At 34.8% G+C, this 14477-nt stretch overlaps 1 long non-coding RNA gene across 1 annotated transcript in view; it reads right to left on the bottom strand.

The window, feature by feature from the left end:
• LOC123567905 (uncharacterized) overlaps window positions 1–14477 on the bottom strand; it is a 49231-nt gene that overhangs the window by 28297 nt on the left and 6457 nt on the right. The gene's annotated exons all lie outside the window — the stretch shown is intronic.

The raw sequence follows: 14477 nt of genomic DNA, 5'->3' as shown, positions 1-14477 counted from the left end.
TACCAAGCATATGCTGTGATTGTAATCAACTTGAATGAAGCATATCTATGTTTATTTAGAAATAGTATTTTTTAATGGTTCTTGGAAATTAGGTAGTTCTTTCATGTCATGTGAGATGGGGGTGTTGGTGTGGATTTGGGGTGGTGCTGTTTTAATTGGCTATTAGAGTGTGTAGTAGTAGGGATGGCCGTCTTCCATAAAGGTTATGGTGGGCTCATGGTTACCTTAATTTCTTCCTTCTTTTCTCTTTCCTTCTTTCTACTTCCTTCATTTTCATCTTTCCTTCTTTCCACTATTTCTTCTTTTTTCCATTCATTCAAACTTCCTTTACTTTTTTCTTTATCCTTGTCTTTTCCTTTATTTCTGCCTTCTTCTCTTCCTCCTTCCATTCCGTCTTTCTTCCCTTGCTTCCTTCATTTCATCCTTCCTCTTTCTGTTTTTCTCTCTTGTCATTTTCTCTCTCATTCATCCCCATTGCCTCCTATTTTTCCTTCCCTCTCATCTGCCATAACTGCCTTCCAATCATCCATCCTGCTTAGTTTTCTTCCTTCTTTAAATCCACCTTGCCTCCCTTCCATCCATCCATTCATATATTTACCAGGTTTGCTTTTCTTTCTTCTTTCATTAAACAGCATTTATTGGACCCTGCTGTGTGCCAGATGGCAACTCAATATTAGGAATACTGAAATAAATAACATATGGTCTCCAAGAAACTGAAAGTGTGTCTAAAAGAAAGAAAGAAAGAAAGAGAAAATCTAAAACATCTTAGTAAAATCATACAGAGGACTATGAAGAAAGAGCTATGGCTTGGGCTAATGAGGTTTGTGCACAATCTTCAATTTCTACCCTCTAGACTAACTTTTGCAGACCACTTCGGGTATCTAGTACAGCCAATAAGCCCCCTCCTCCATAGTGATACATTGTGATAGAAGTTATCGCAACCATTAAAAACTGCTGTCTCTCTGTGTGTCAGCACATCTCCGTTTTTTCTTTCAAGAATATCCATAATAATGTCATAAGAAAATACATTCCAAAGAATCCTTGGATTAGACAAGCACCAGAGATTATCTGCCTGGGTTCCTCAATGCCTGCTCTTCCCCCCTACTGCGCCCCCCCCCCCCAAAAAAAGGCCCATTATCAGGATACTAGCCCTTGGTTTGGATCCTGGGAATCGATTTCTGACTCCTTGGAACATCCTACTTGATAAAAATGTTTTTTTGTGTGTGTGCCTGAGGCCTTTGATTATTCTGTATCAGTTTGACATGGGGGGATCTAGAGCCTGAAAAGCTGAGGTCATTCACATCATTCACACAGGTACTGCACACCTCTCTTACTCATCTCCAATTAAAACCTTAAGCACCAAGTCTCAAGTAAGTTTCCCTGGCAGGCAACATTTCACATGTGTGATAATACATAATTTCTGGGAAAATCAATCCTGTCTAAATGTGGCTTCAACTGGGAGATAACATCTGGAATCTTACACCTGATTCTCCTGAACTTCTCTTGTGTACCTTTCCTTTTGCTGATATTAATCTTTACTCTTTTCACTGAAATAAACGATAACAATGTTATGAGTCCTGTGAGTCACCTGAGGGTGTTATTAGGGACCCCCAACATACCAAGAGATGCCTACCCATTTTCCTGTACTTTCTACAGACCACACATTATACTATAATTATGAACATGATACCATTGGGAGAAACCAGTGAAAGTATAAAAGATCACTATGTATTGTTTCTTATAACTACATGTGGGCCGATAATGATCTCAAGATAAAACATTTTTTATTTTTTTATTATACTTTAAGTTCTAGGGTACATGTATACAACGTTCAGGTTTGATACATAGGTATACATGTGCCATGTTGGTTTGCTGCACCCATCAACACATCATTTACATTAGGTATTTCTCCTAATGCTATCCCTCCTCCAGTCCCCCACCTCCCGACAGGCCCCAGTGTGTGATGTGCCCCTTCCTGTGTCCAAGTGTTCTCATTGTTCAATTCCCACCTATGAGTGAGAACATGCGGTGTTTGGTTTTCTGTTCTTGTGATAGTTTGCTGAGAATGATGGTTTCCAGCTTCATCCATGTCCCTGCAAAGGACATGAACTCATCCTTTTTATGGCTGCATAGTATTCCATGTTGTATATGTGCCACATTTTCTTAATCCAGTCTATCATTGATGGACATTTGGGTTGGTTCCAAGTCTTTGCTATTGTGAGTAGAACAGAGGCCTCAGAAATAACACCACACATCTACAACCATCTGATCTTTGACAAACCTGACAAAAACAAGAAATGGGGAAAGGATTCCCTATTTAATAAATGCTGCTGGGAAAACTGGCTAGCCATATGTAGGAAGCTGAAAATGGATCCCTTCCTTACACCTTATACAGAAATCAATTCAAGATGGATTAAAGACTTAAATGTTAGACCTAAAACCATAAAAAACCCAGAAGAAAACCTAGGCAGTACCATTCAGGACATAGGCATGGGCAGGAACTTCATTATTAAAACACCAAAAGCAATGGCAACAGAAGCCAAAATAGACAAATGGTATCTAATTAAACTAAAGTGTTTCTGCGCAGGAAAAGAAACTACCATCAGAGTGAACAGGCAACCTACGGAATGGGAGAAAATTTTTGCAATCTACGTATCTGACAAAGGGCTAATATCCAGAATCTGTAAAGAACTCAAACAAATTTACAAGAAAATAACAAACAACCATCAAAGTGGGCAAAAGATATGAACAGACACTTCTCAAAAGAAAAGATTTATGCAGCCAACAGACACTTGAAAAAATGCTCATCATCACTGGTCATCAGAGAAATGCAAATTAAAACCACAATGAGATACATCTCACACCAGTTAGAATGGCGATCATTAAAAAGTCAGGAAACAGCAGATGCTGGAGAGGATGTGGTGAAAGAGGAATACTTTTCCACTGTTGGTGGGAGTGTAAATTAGTTCAACCATTGTGGAAGACAGTGTGGCGATTCCTGAAGGATCAAGAACTAGAAATACCATTTGACCCAGCAATACCATTACTGTGTATATACCCAAAGGATAAAACGTTTTTTAAATATTTATTTTAATTGTACCCTTTAAATTAGTGCATTTTATTTCATATGAATTATACCTCAATATAATTGATTTTTTTAAAAGGTCTAAATTACTTTATTATGAGAGCCTAGTCCTTGACCTTTATATAGTAGTCTGAAACATTTATGTATCTCATCATGATAAGATTTTGTACTAGTAAATCAACTTTTCATGATTTTCCACTTAGGTTGAATGTTTCCCCCAGCAAGGCTCCTCAGTCCCTCTCACAAATAGTCTTTTGTAAGGCAGCCCCGTTATTTTGTAAGAAGTACCTGAACATGCAATAAAACCAGTTAGACACAAACTAGAATGCCTCCTTCAAAATAAAAGATAAATTTAATAACCCCTACTCAACCAACTCAAAATGTATTTATCAAATACTTTTTTAATGCTAACATTGTGCCAGGAATTGCAGAAACTAATAAGTTATTACAAAACAACATCCATGCTTTTGCAGACCTTACCATAGTTCTGCCACATGCTATCTATGCAATCTTGGTTAAGTTTCTTAACCCTTTTCAACTTTAGTTTTCACATCTGTAAAATAGAGAAAATGAAACCACTTACCTCATAAGTTATAAAGCTTAAATGATTTTTAAAGTTTTATATAGCAATGCAAAGAAAATGACCTCATGGCTGGCAAAAAGCAAATATACCTGGGGATTCATGAGAAGATAGTAAAACAATAACTAAAGGAGTCCCAGAATTATAAAGATGGTAGGATTTGAGTTACATGTGGAGAAAGGAGGTGGTAAGGGAAATAAAAACCATGAATAACAAGGGAGGATGTTTGGCACTGGACTATATAAGGAAGTGAATCTATTAATATATGGTTGTGGTAGGAGATGAGGATGGATAGGTGAAGTATGCAATTGTAGACTAAGTAGAACTTAGATGTTATTGAAAAAGTAATAAAAACTGTAAATAGTTTCCAATATGGATACAATTACAGTTTGATGTTTTCAAGATTATGAGTATGATATTAATTAGTAGGATGCTTTAGAGTGATAATATTCTTTAGAAAAAGGGGAAAGAATTTAGGAGACTACTGTGATGATCTAGAAATTAGGCAATAAAATTCTGAAACCTTGAAGTTTGGATCCAAAACATACAGTGAAGGCAGATAAACTAAATATGTCATTTAGTAGAATAATTTAACCTAACACATTATTGAATGAATGACAACAATATGATCTGGTGATGCTTTCTTTAATGAAAGGAGTATGTGTTGATTTGATGGTTAGTTAACAGGCTCTATTATACCTATTATTATTTCTCCTCAACTTTAATGTTTTTTTCCTCAGGAACTCATTATTAGTGACAATATATTAAACATACATTGTTATCTTTTACTAAATTTATTACATAATTCTTTTCAGACTGCTCACCATTTAGCCAATGAAAAATACATACTGTTTTAGGTTTATGAAACATGCAAATTTTTATATATAAGATGATATTTTATGAGTTGCAAAGCTTCAATATATCTCCTGTTTTAAATTTCATTTCTACACCCAGATAAATGTAACCACCACAATTCTGACATGAAACAGTTCTATCATCTCCCAATATTTCCTGTCTTTTCTGTATTTAATTTACTTCTTCATTCTCTAGCTGTTAACAACCACCAACGTACTTTCTATTAGTATACTTTTGCCTTTTTAAGAGGAATATTATTTAAATGGAATCACACAGTTTGTACTTTCTTGTGACTAACCTACTTAGCATAACGCCTTAGAGGTTCACACATATTATCAAGTGTATCAGTATAGTTTTTCCATTTTATTCAATTGTGTGAATAAACCACAATTCTTTTATTCACTTGCTAGTTATTGGACATTTGGATAATTTCCAATTTGGGATTATTATGAACAAAGTTGCCATAAAGGTTAACATACAAGTCTTTCTATAGACATATGCTGGGTCACAGGACAAAATATATACTTAACCTTATAAATCTTTGTAAGAGGCCGGGCGCGGTGGCTCATGCCTGTAATCCCAGCACTTTGGGAGGCCGAGGCGGGCGGATCACAAGGTCAGGAGATCGAGACCACGGTGAAACCCCGTCTCTACTAAAAATACAAAAAATTAGCCGGGCGCGGTGGCGGGCGCCTGTAGTCCCAGCTACTCAGGAGGCTGAGGCAGGAGAATGGCGTGAACCCGGGAGGCGGAGCTTGCAGTGAGCCGAGATCGCGCCACTGCACTCCAGCCTGGGCGACAGAGCGAGACTCCGTCTCAAAAAAAAAAAAAAAAAAAAAACTTTGTAAGAAACTTTATAAATATTGTAAGAAACTTCTTTCAATAGTGGCTGTACCATTTTTTATTGCTACCAGCAATTTATTAAAAGTTCAGCTGTTCCACATCGTCATCAACATTTGGTATTGTCAAACATATTTTTAATTAGTCATTCTATTGTTGGTAAAGTGGTACTGCTTTGTGGTTTTGATTCGTGTTTTCCTAGTGAGAAAAAATGTTGACCATATTTTCAAGTACTTATTACCATTCTTATATCTTTTTAATTATTTTTTGGATTTATTAAGGTATAATTGATGAATAGGAATTGTATAGATTTAAAGTCTACAGTTTGATGTTTTGACATATGTTTACATTGTCATATGATTAGCACAAGCAAGCCAGTTGATATATCCATCACTTCTTCCCTCTTTCCTTCCATCCTTCTTTCCTGAGAACTCTTAAGAGCTATCCTCTTAGCAAATCTTCTTTAATATAGTGTCTATTCCAATATATCACTCATTGTAATTAATTTTTGTTGTCTTATTATTGACTTTCAAGCAGGCTTAATTTTCTGAATACAGGTTCTTTATTGGGAAGATGCTTTGCAAATAGTTTCCCACAATCTTTGCCTTGCCATTGTATTTTCTTAACAGAATAAAAGATTTAATTATATTGAATTCCAAATCATCATTTTTTTCTTTTGTAATATGGGATTTTTTTGTATAGTTTTTTGATTGGATTATGCTTTCTTCTAGAAATTTTATATTTTTAGTTCTGATATTTACGGGTATCATGTATTTTGAGATAAATTTGTATATGGTGGTAACGTAAGGGTTGAGGTATCTCATTTTATTTCATATGACTTCCAATTGTTCTAGCATCAGTTATTACTAAAGAGTATTACTTCTCCATTGAATTACCTAGGCTGATTCATTGAAAATCATTATTTATTACTCATATATGTCTGAGTCTACTTTTGAACCCTTCCTTTGCTTCCATCATCTATGTTTATATTATTACACATGCCACATGGTCTTGATTAATGTAGTATGCTGAGTATTGAAATCAGATAATATAAGTCCTCTCACTTCTCTTTTAACATTCATTGTTAAGTGTACATTAATTGTTTGGACCATTTAATTTTATATAAATTTTGTATAAATTTTATATAAATTTGTAATTGGCCTGTTAATTTCCTTAATAAATCTGTTTGGATTTTCATGATAATTATATTGAATCCATAGACCAATTATAGGGATAATTGAAATTTTAACAATATTAAGTCTTGAGATCTATGAACATTATATATCTTTCTATTTGTTTACGTCTCTAATTTCCCTCAGCAATGTTTAGTAACATTTGGTGTATAAGCTTTATTATTTTTTATATGCATCCCTGTGGATTTCTACAATTTTGAACTACTTTAAATGGTGTTGTATTTAAATTTGTATTTCTAAATATTAATTGCTAGCATATAAAAATACAACCGATTTTTAAAATTCTCCTTGTAAAAGGTTGAAAAAGCTAATTATTAGTCATAATATTATTTTGTGTGAATTCATTGGAAATTCCTGTAAAAACGTTTAATCATTTAGTCTGTTAATAAAGACAGTTTTACTTCTTAATATTCAATGTGTATATTTTATTTATTTTTCCTACCTTATTACAATGGTAACAACCTCCAATAGAATATGGAATAAAAGTTGTCTGTGGATATTTTTGTTTTGTTCCTGAGCTTAGAGAGGAAAAATTTAGTTTTTTTATAGTTAAGTATGATTTTGAAAGCAGCTTTTCATAGGCGCCCTTTGTCACATTGAGGAAAATTCCCTGGCACTCCTAGCTTAAGAGAGCATTTTTAAAATGATAAATTTGTATTCAATATTACTTGTATTCAATATTACTATTATTTTAGCATGTATTAAGAAGATCATATGTGTGTGTATATATATTTATAAATGTATGTGTGAATATAGATGTGTGTGTGTGGTGTGTATGTATATATATACATCTTTTTCTGTCAATATGGTGAATTACATTGATTTTTAAATGTTAAACCATTTTTACATTCTTCAAACTCCATTTAGTTTTCTAAATTTTAGGGGGAAGAGGGATGCATCTATGTTTATAAAAATATTACTGTAAGATTTATTTTCTTGTAATTTATTTATCTGGTTTTAGTGTCTGATTACTATTCTTGTGATTGTATATTTTCCATCTTAGAATTAGTTTGCTTAGAATTAGTATTATTCTTTAAATTTATGGAATAAAGACATCTGCAACTAGAATTTATTTTTAGGAATGTTTTAATGACAAGTTATACTTCTGCAATAATTAGAGGGCTACTCAGGCTACCTACTTCTTGAGAAAATTGTTTTAATTTATGTATTTCAAGGACATGTGTACTTTATCTAATTTGACAAATTTGTTGGCGTAAGTTTTTCATAAATTTTAAGATTATTTTTCAATTGACTGTAGGATCTGAACCATTGATGCCTGTTTTACTGCTGGTATAGTTAATTTGTGTTTATTCTCTTTTTCTCCCTAATCTATCTGGCTAGAGGTTTATTGATCATATTGATTCTTTTAATGAGCCACTTATTGTTTTCACTGACTTTCTCTATAGCTTTTGTTTGATATTTCTGCTCTTATCTTTATTATTTGATATATTCCTCTTTGTGCACAATTTTGGGGATTTTGTTTTGCTGTTCTTTTTTTTTAAGTTCCCTAAATGGGAAGCTTAGATTATTGATTTGACAGATTTGGGTTTTTTTTTAAGCATTGAATGCCATAAGTGTCCTGTTTAGTCCTGTTTTATTTTCATCTCAGCAACTCTCATATGTCACATTTTTCTTTTTCAAAAAGTTTAAATTATCTTCTAATTTTACTTGTTATTTCTACCAGAGATACAGAAATACAGAGAGAGAGAGAGAGAGAGATTTATATATCAATATATATATATAAATCTATTGCAAGAAAAAGGAATTGGCTTACATGATTGTGATGGCTGGCTTAGCAACTCCTACTTCTGTAGGGCAGGCAGTCAAGAAGATTGGTTGGAACTCTTAAGCACAAGCTGAAGCTGTAGTCCACAAAATGATTTTTTTTTTTTTTTCCAGAGAAGCCTAATTCTGCTTTGAGAGATTTTCAACTGACTGAATCAGGTCCATCTTTGTTATACAGAATAATTTTCCTTACTTAAACTGACTATAGACTTTAATTACAGCTGCCAAATATCTTCACAGCAATACCTTGATTAGTGTTTGATTGAATAACCTGGAACTATAGCCTAGCCAAGTTAATACACAAACAGGCTGCCTTAGTCCATTTATGCTGCTATAACAAAATACCACAGACAATAATTTATAAAGAGTATAGATTTATTGCTCACAATTATAAGGCTGGGAACTCCAAGATCAAGGTGCCAGCATGTTCGATGTCTGGTGATGGCCTCATCTCTGTTTTCAAGATGCTACCTTGAATGCTGTGTTCTGACATGGTGGAAGGAAAGCAAGCACAAAAGGACTGCCTAGTTTCCCTCCACCCTTTTATAAGGTTCTAATCAAATCCCTAATGGCAGGGCCCTCATGGCTTAATCACCTCCTCAAGGCCTCACCTCACGTTGAGAATTAAATTCCATCATGAATTTTGGAAGGGACACAAACATTCAAACCACTGGTCATCACATTGACTCAGTGGTAAAATAGAAGTATATTTTAAAATTTCTCAATATTTGGGGATTTATATGTATCTTTCCTTTTGTTTCTAATTTAATTCCATTTAGCAGGAGAACATAATTTCTATGGTTCTTTTTTATATTTATAGAGCTTATCTTACTGATTTTTTATCTTGGTAATTTTTCCATAACTACTTAAAACAAAGTGATTTCTGTTATCCTTTGGTGGAGTGTTCTATAAATGTAAAATAGCTTTAATTTTTTGTTAAATTTTCTATATCCTTACTGAAATCTGGTCTACACGTTTGATATGACTTGACTGTATCCCCACCCAAATCTCATCTTGAATTGTAATCCCCATAATCCCCACATGTCTAGAGAGAGACCTGGTAGGAGGTGATTGGATCATGGGGATTGTTATTCCTATGCTGCCTTCATAATAGTGAGTTGTCACAAGATCTGGTGGTTTTGTAAGGGGCTCTTCCCCCTTCGCTCCTCATTATTTTCTCCCCTACCACCTTGTGAAGGTCCTTGCTGCCTCTTCACCTTCTGCCACATGGAACTGGGAAGGCCTCAGGAAACTTACACCTTTTTTCTTAATAAGTTACTCAGTCTCAGGTAGTATCTTTATAGCAGTGTGAGAACATTCTAATACAGTAAATTGGTACCAGGAGTGGGGCACTGCAATAAAGATACTTGAAAATGTGGAAGCAATGTTGGAACTGGGTATCAGGCAGAGGTTGGAACAGTTTGGAGGGCTCAGTAGAAGACATGAAGATGTGGGAAAGCATGGAGTGATATAAACAACAAAGTCCAGGCTGAGGTCTCTCAGATGGAAATGAGGAACTTATCGGGAACTGGAGCAAAGGTCACTCTGGCTATGCTTTAGCAAAGAGACTGGTGGCATTCTGCCCCTGCCCTAGAGATCTGTGGAACTTTGAACTTGAGAGAGATGATTTAGGATATCTGGCAGAAGAAATTTCTAAGCAGCAAAGCGTTCAGGAGATGACAGATCATAAAAGTTGAAAAATTTGCAGCCTGACCATGTGATAGAAAGTAAAACCCATTTTCTGGAGAGAAATTCAAGCCTGCTGCAGAAATTTTCATAAGTAACAAAGAGCTGAATGTTAATAGCCAAGAAAATGAGAAAAATGTCTCCAGAGCATGTCAGAGATCTTCATGGAAGCCCCTCCCATTACCGGTCTGGAGGCCTAGGAGAAAAAATTGGTTTCCTGGGCTTGGCACAGGGCCCCAGCTGCTGTGTGCAGCCTAGGGACTTGGTGCCCTGAGTCCCAGAAGCTGGGGCAAAAAGACCCAGATATAGCTTGGGCTGTTGCTTCGAAGGGTGCAGGATCCAAGCCTTAGTGCTTAACATGTGGTGCTGGGACTGTGGGTGCACAGATATCAAGAATTGAGGTTTGGAAACCAACTAGATTTCAGAGGATGTATGGAAATGCCTGGATGTCCAGGCAGAAATATGCTGCAGTGGTGGAACCCTCATGGAGAACCTCTGCTTGGACAGTGTGGACAGAAAATGAGGGGTTGGAGCACCCCACATAGAGTCCTCACTGGGGCACTGCATAATGGAGCTGTGAGAAGAGGGCCACCGTCCTCCAGATCTCAGAATGGTAGATCCACCAACAGCTTGTACACTGTGCCTGGAAAGGCTGCAGATACTCAATGCTAGCCTGTGAAAGCAGCCAGGAAGAGAGTTGTACCCTGCCAAGCTATAGGGTCAGAGCTGCCCAAGGCTGTGGGAGCCTACCTCTTGCATCAGAATAAGCTGGATGTGAGACATGGAGTCAAAGGAGTTTATTTCAGAGCTTGGAGATTTAATGACTGCCTCTCTGGATTTTGGACTTGCACAGGGCCTGTAGCCCCTTTGTTTTGGCCAATTTCTCCCATTTGGAATGGGAGGTTTTATTCAATGTCTGCACCTCCATTGTATCTTGGAAGTAACTAACTTGCTTTTGATTTTTATAGGCTCATAGGCACAAGGGACTTCCCTCATCTCAGATGAGAATTTGGACTTGGACTTTTGATTGAATGCTGGAATGAGTTAAGACTTTGGGGGGAGTGTTGGGAAGGCATGAATGGTTTTGAAAATTTGCCTTTTCTCAGATGAGACTCTGAAATTGAACTTTTGAGTTAATGCTGGAATGAGTTAACACTTTGGGAGACTGTTGGGAAGGCATGATTGATTTTGGAATGTGAGGATATCAGATTTGTGAGGGGTCAGGGATGGAATGGTATGGATTGGCTGTGTCCGCACCCAAATCTCATCCCGAATTGTAACCTCCATAATCCCAACATGTCTAGGGAGAGACCTGATAGGAGGTGATTGGATCACAGGGGCAGTTCACTTATGCTGTTCTCTTGATGGTGAGATCTCATCAGATCTGAAGAGACCTGATGGTTTTATAAGGGGATTTCATGAGGACCCCTTACCCCATCAGATCTGATGTTTTTTTAAGGGGCTCTTCCTCCTTTATTCCTCATTCTTCTCTCTCCTGCCACCATATGAAGAAGGTCCTTCCTTCCCCTTTACCTTCTGCCATGATTGTATTCTGAGGCCTTCCCAGCCATATAGGACTGTGAGTCAGTTAAACGTCTTTCCTTTATAAATTACCCAGTCTCAGGTAGTATTTATAGAGTCATGTGAGAACAGACTAATACAATGTTCTATCTTTTATTGACAAACAAGTGTTAAATTTGTAACTATAATGTTAAATTTGTTTATTTATCTTTTTCCTTCTCTCAAATTTTTGTTTAAAATTTGTTTAAGGACCCGTTTTAATGAGACCTAATTTACATACTACAAAAGTTATCTTTTTAAATTGTACAACACGATTAGTTTTATTAGTAGTTATGCATCGCTTAACAATACAAATGTATTGTGAAAAATACATTGTTAGGTGATTTCATAATTGTGTGAACATCATAGGATATACTTGCACAAACCCAGGTGGTATAGCCTATGACAACATAGGCTATATGGTATAGACTATTGCTCTTAGGCTACAAATCTATACAGCATTTTATTTTTCTGAATACTGTAGGAAATTATAGCACAATGGTAAGTATTAACATTTGGGGATCTGAGCATGAGAAGGTACAGTAAAAATATAATATTATATTCTTTTGTGAACACAGGGATATATGTAATCCTTCACTGACCAAAATGTAGTTATGAGGCACATGACTGTATATAGTCACAGATTTGAGCAATATCACCACAATCTAATATTAGAACATTTCCATCACTACAAAAATAAGCCTTATACTCATTAGAGGTTACTCCCCATTCCTCTCTCTACTAGCCCCTAGCAACCACTAATCTATTTTATGTCTATAGAGATTTGCCTGTTCTGAGCATGTCACAAAAATTGAATCATAGAATATGTAGTGTTATGTGTCTAGTTTCTTTCACTTACTATAATGGTTTCAATGTTCATTCATGTTGTAGTACGTATTAGTATTTTATTATTTCTATGTCCTAGTAATATCCACTGCATGAATATATAACATCTATTAGTTACCGATTCATGTATGTTAAAATTCCATTAGAAGAGAATACACATTTACTGTCATATCCTCATGAAAGAGTAATGTCTCTATCATTACAAAATGTCCCTCATTATCCCTGGTAATTGTTCTAGTTCTTCAATCTACTTTGTCTAATATTAATATAGCAACTCTAGGTTTTTTGAAAAAATAAGAGTTTGCATGTTAAACTTTTTCTCATAATTTGACTTTAAACTTAATTTCATCTTTTATTTAAAGTCGATTTCTTATAGACAACTCATAGAGGGTCTTGGTTTTAGGGTGACCAACTGCCTTTTAAATGGAACATTTAGATTAGTTACCTCTAATATTATTATTTCTCAATATAATTATGGTTGAGTTAAATCTACTATACAGGTTTTTTTGGTCCTATCTGTTCTTGATTTCTTTTCTCTTCTTTTGCATTTGTTTGGATTTTTTATAATCCTTTTTCAAGTCTACTATTAGTCCATTAGTGATACATCTTTATTGATCTGTATCATGGTTTCCTTAGTTTATAAAATACATTTTAGAATATTACACTATAAGTTCAAATAATATACTGCTTCATATCTTTTATAAGAAACTTGCAAGTGTATACTTTTAGTTCCCCCTCAATATTATGACGCACCTCACAATTCACTACTGTTAGTTTTATCTTAAACATTCAAATATCTTTTAAAATACCTTTAAAATTTTGCGAAAAAAAATTTATTTTGCCCACAGATCTTCATTGCTTTGGGTTAATCCAATTTTTCTTTTGGTTTGATTTTCCTTCTTTTTCTAAATTAACACAAATTTTATTATAGGTCTGTGGTTAGTGAATTCTCTTGGGTTTGTTTGTCTGAAAAATTCTTTATTTCACCTTAATTTGTGAATGATAAATTTTACTGCATAGTAAATTCCAGATTGACAGCTGATAAGTGTTTCTTTTGTTTTGTTTTTGTTTTATTATTCCATGCATGTTGCTGAATTACATTATTACTATAATAGATTCTGATAAAAATTATCCATTATAAGGACTATGTCTCTTTTTTAACTTGTTGTTTTTAAGACTTTTTATGTCTATTAAAAGTCATCATTCATTTGATTATGATATGTCTTGTTGTGACTTCATTTATCTTCTGTTTGGGCTTTGTTGAACTTTGTGGATCTCTGAATTCAAATTTTCTATTATAGTTTGAAAGTATTTAGAATTACTTTTGAAACAATTTCCCTTTCTGACTCATTTTTTCCCCTGGGGCCCCAATTATATGTTTGTTTGACCGCTTGATATTGTCCCACAGGTGACAAATGCTGTTCTTTCTTTGACCAGTTCTTTTCTCTCTGTGTTTTGTTTTGAATATTTTCTATTGCTATGTCCTCAGTTTCACTGAATTTTTGTTTTAGTGTCTAGTTACTCTTACTCTCATCCAATGTATTTTTTTTCTTGGATTCTATATTTATGGTACCTACATGTTTGATTTGAATCTTTTTATGTCTTCCATTTTTTTCATTATCACATTTATGTTTTCCTCTACTTTTTTGTACATATGTAGTATACTTACAATAATTTTCTAATGTCCTTGTCTACTAGTTCAAAAACGTCTGTGTCCTTTCTGGTCTGTTTCTGTTGTTGATTTTTCTCCTGGTTATGGATCAGGCTTTGCTACTTTATTGCATGCCTGATGATGTTTAGTTCGTTGCTGGACTTTGTTCATTATATGTCATGTGATGCTTCATTTTGTTATATTATTTTAAATATTGTTGATCTTTTCTCTAGGACAAAATTAGCATACCAGTAAAATCCTTTTTAGACTTCTTTTTGAGTTTGACAGAGAAGCTTTACTTATCATTTCACCCCCTCCATTAATACAATATATTTATGAAGACCCTATGTATACATAGGACATAGGTTATTCACTTTAGGTGGCGAGAATAGCAAC

This window comes from Macaca fascicularis, chromosome 12 (assembly GCF_037993035.2).
Source record: "Macaca fascicularis isolate 582-1 chromosome 12, T2T-MFA8v1.1".
Classification (NCBI taxonomy): Eukaryota; Metazoa; Chordata; class Mammalia; order Primates; family Cercopithecidae; genus Macaca; species Macaca fascicularis.
The sequence above is the reverse complement of the archived record's forward strand: the minus strand, read 5'-3'. Positions and strand labels throughout refer to the sequence as shown.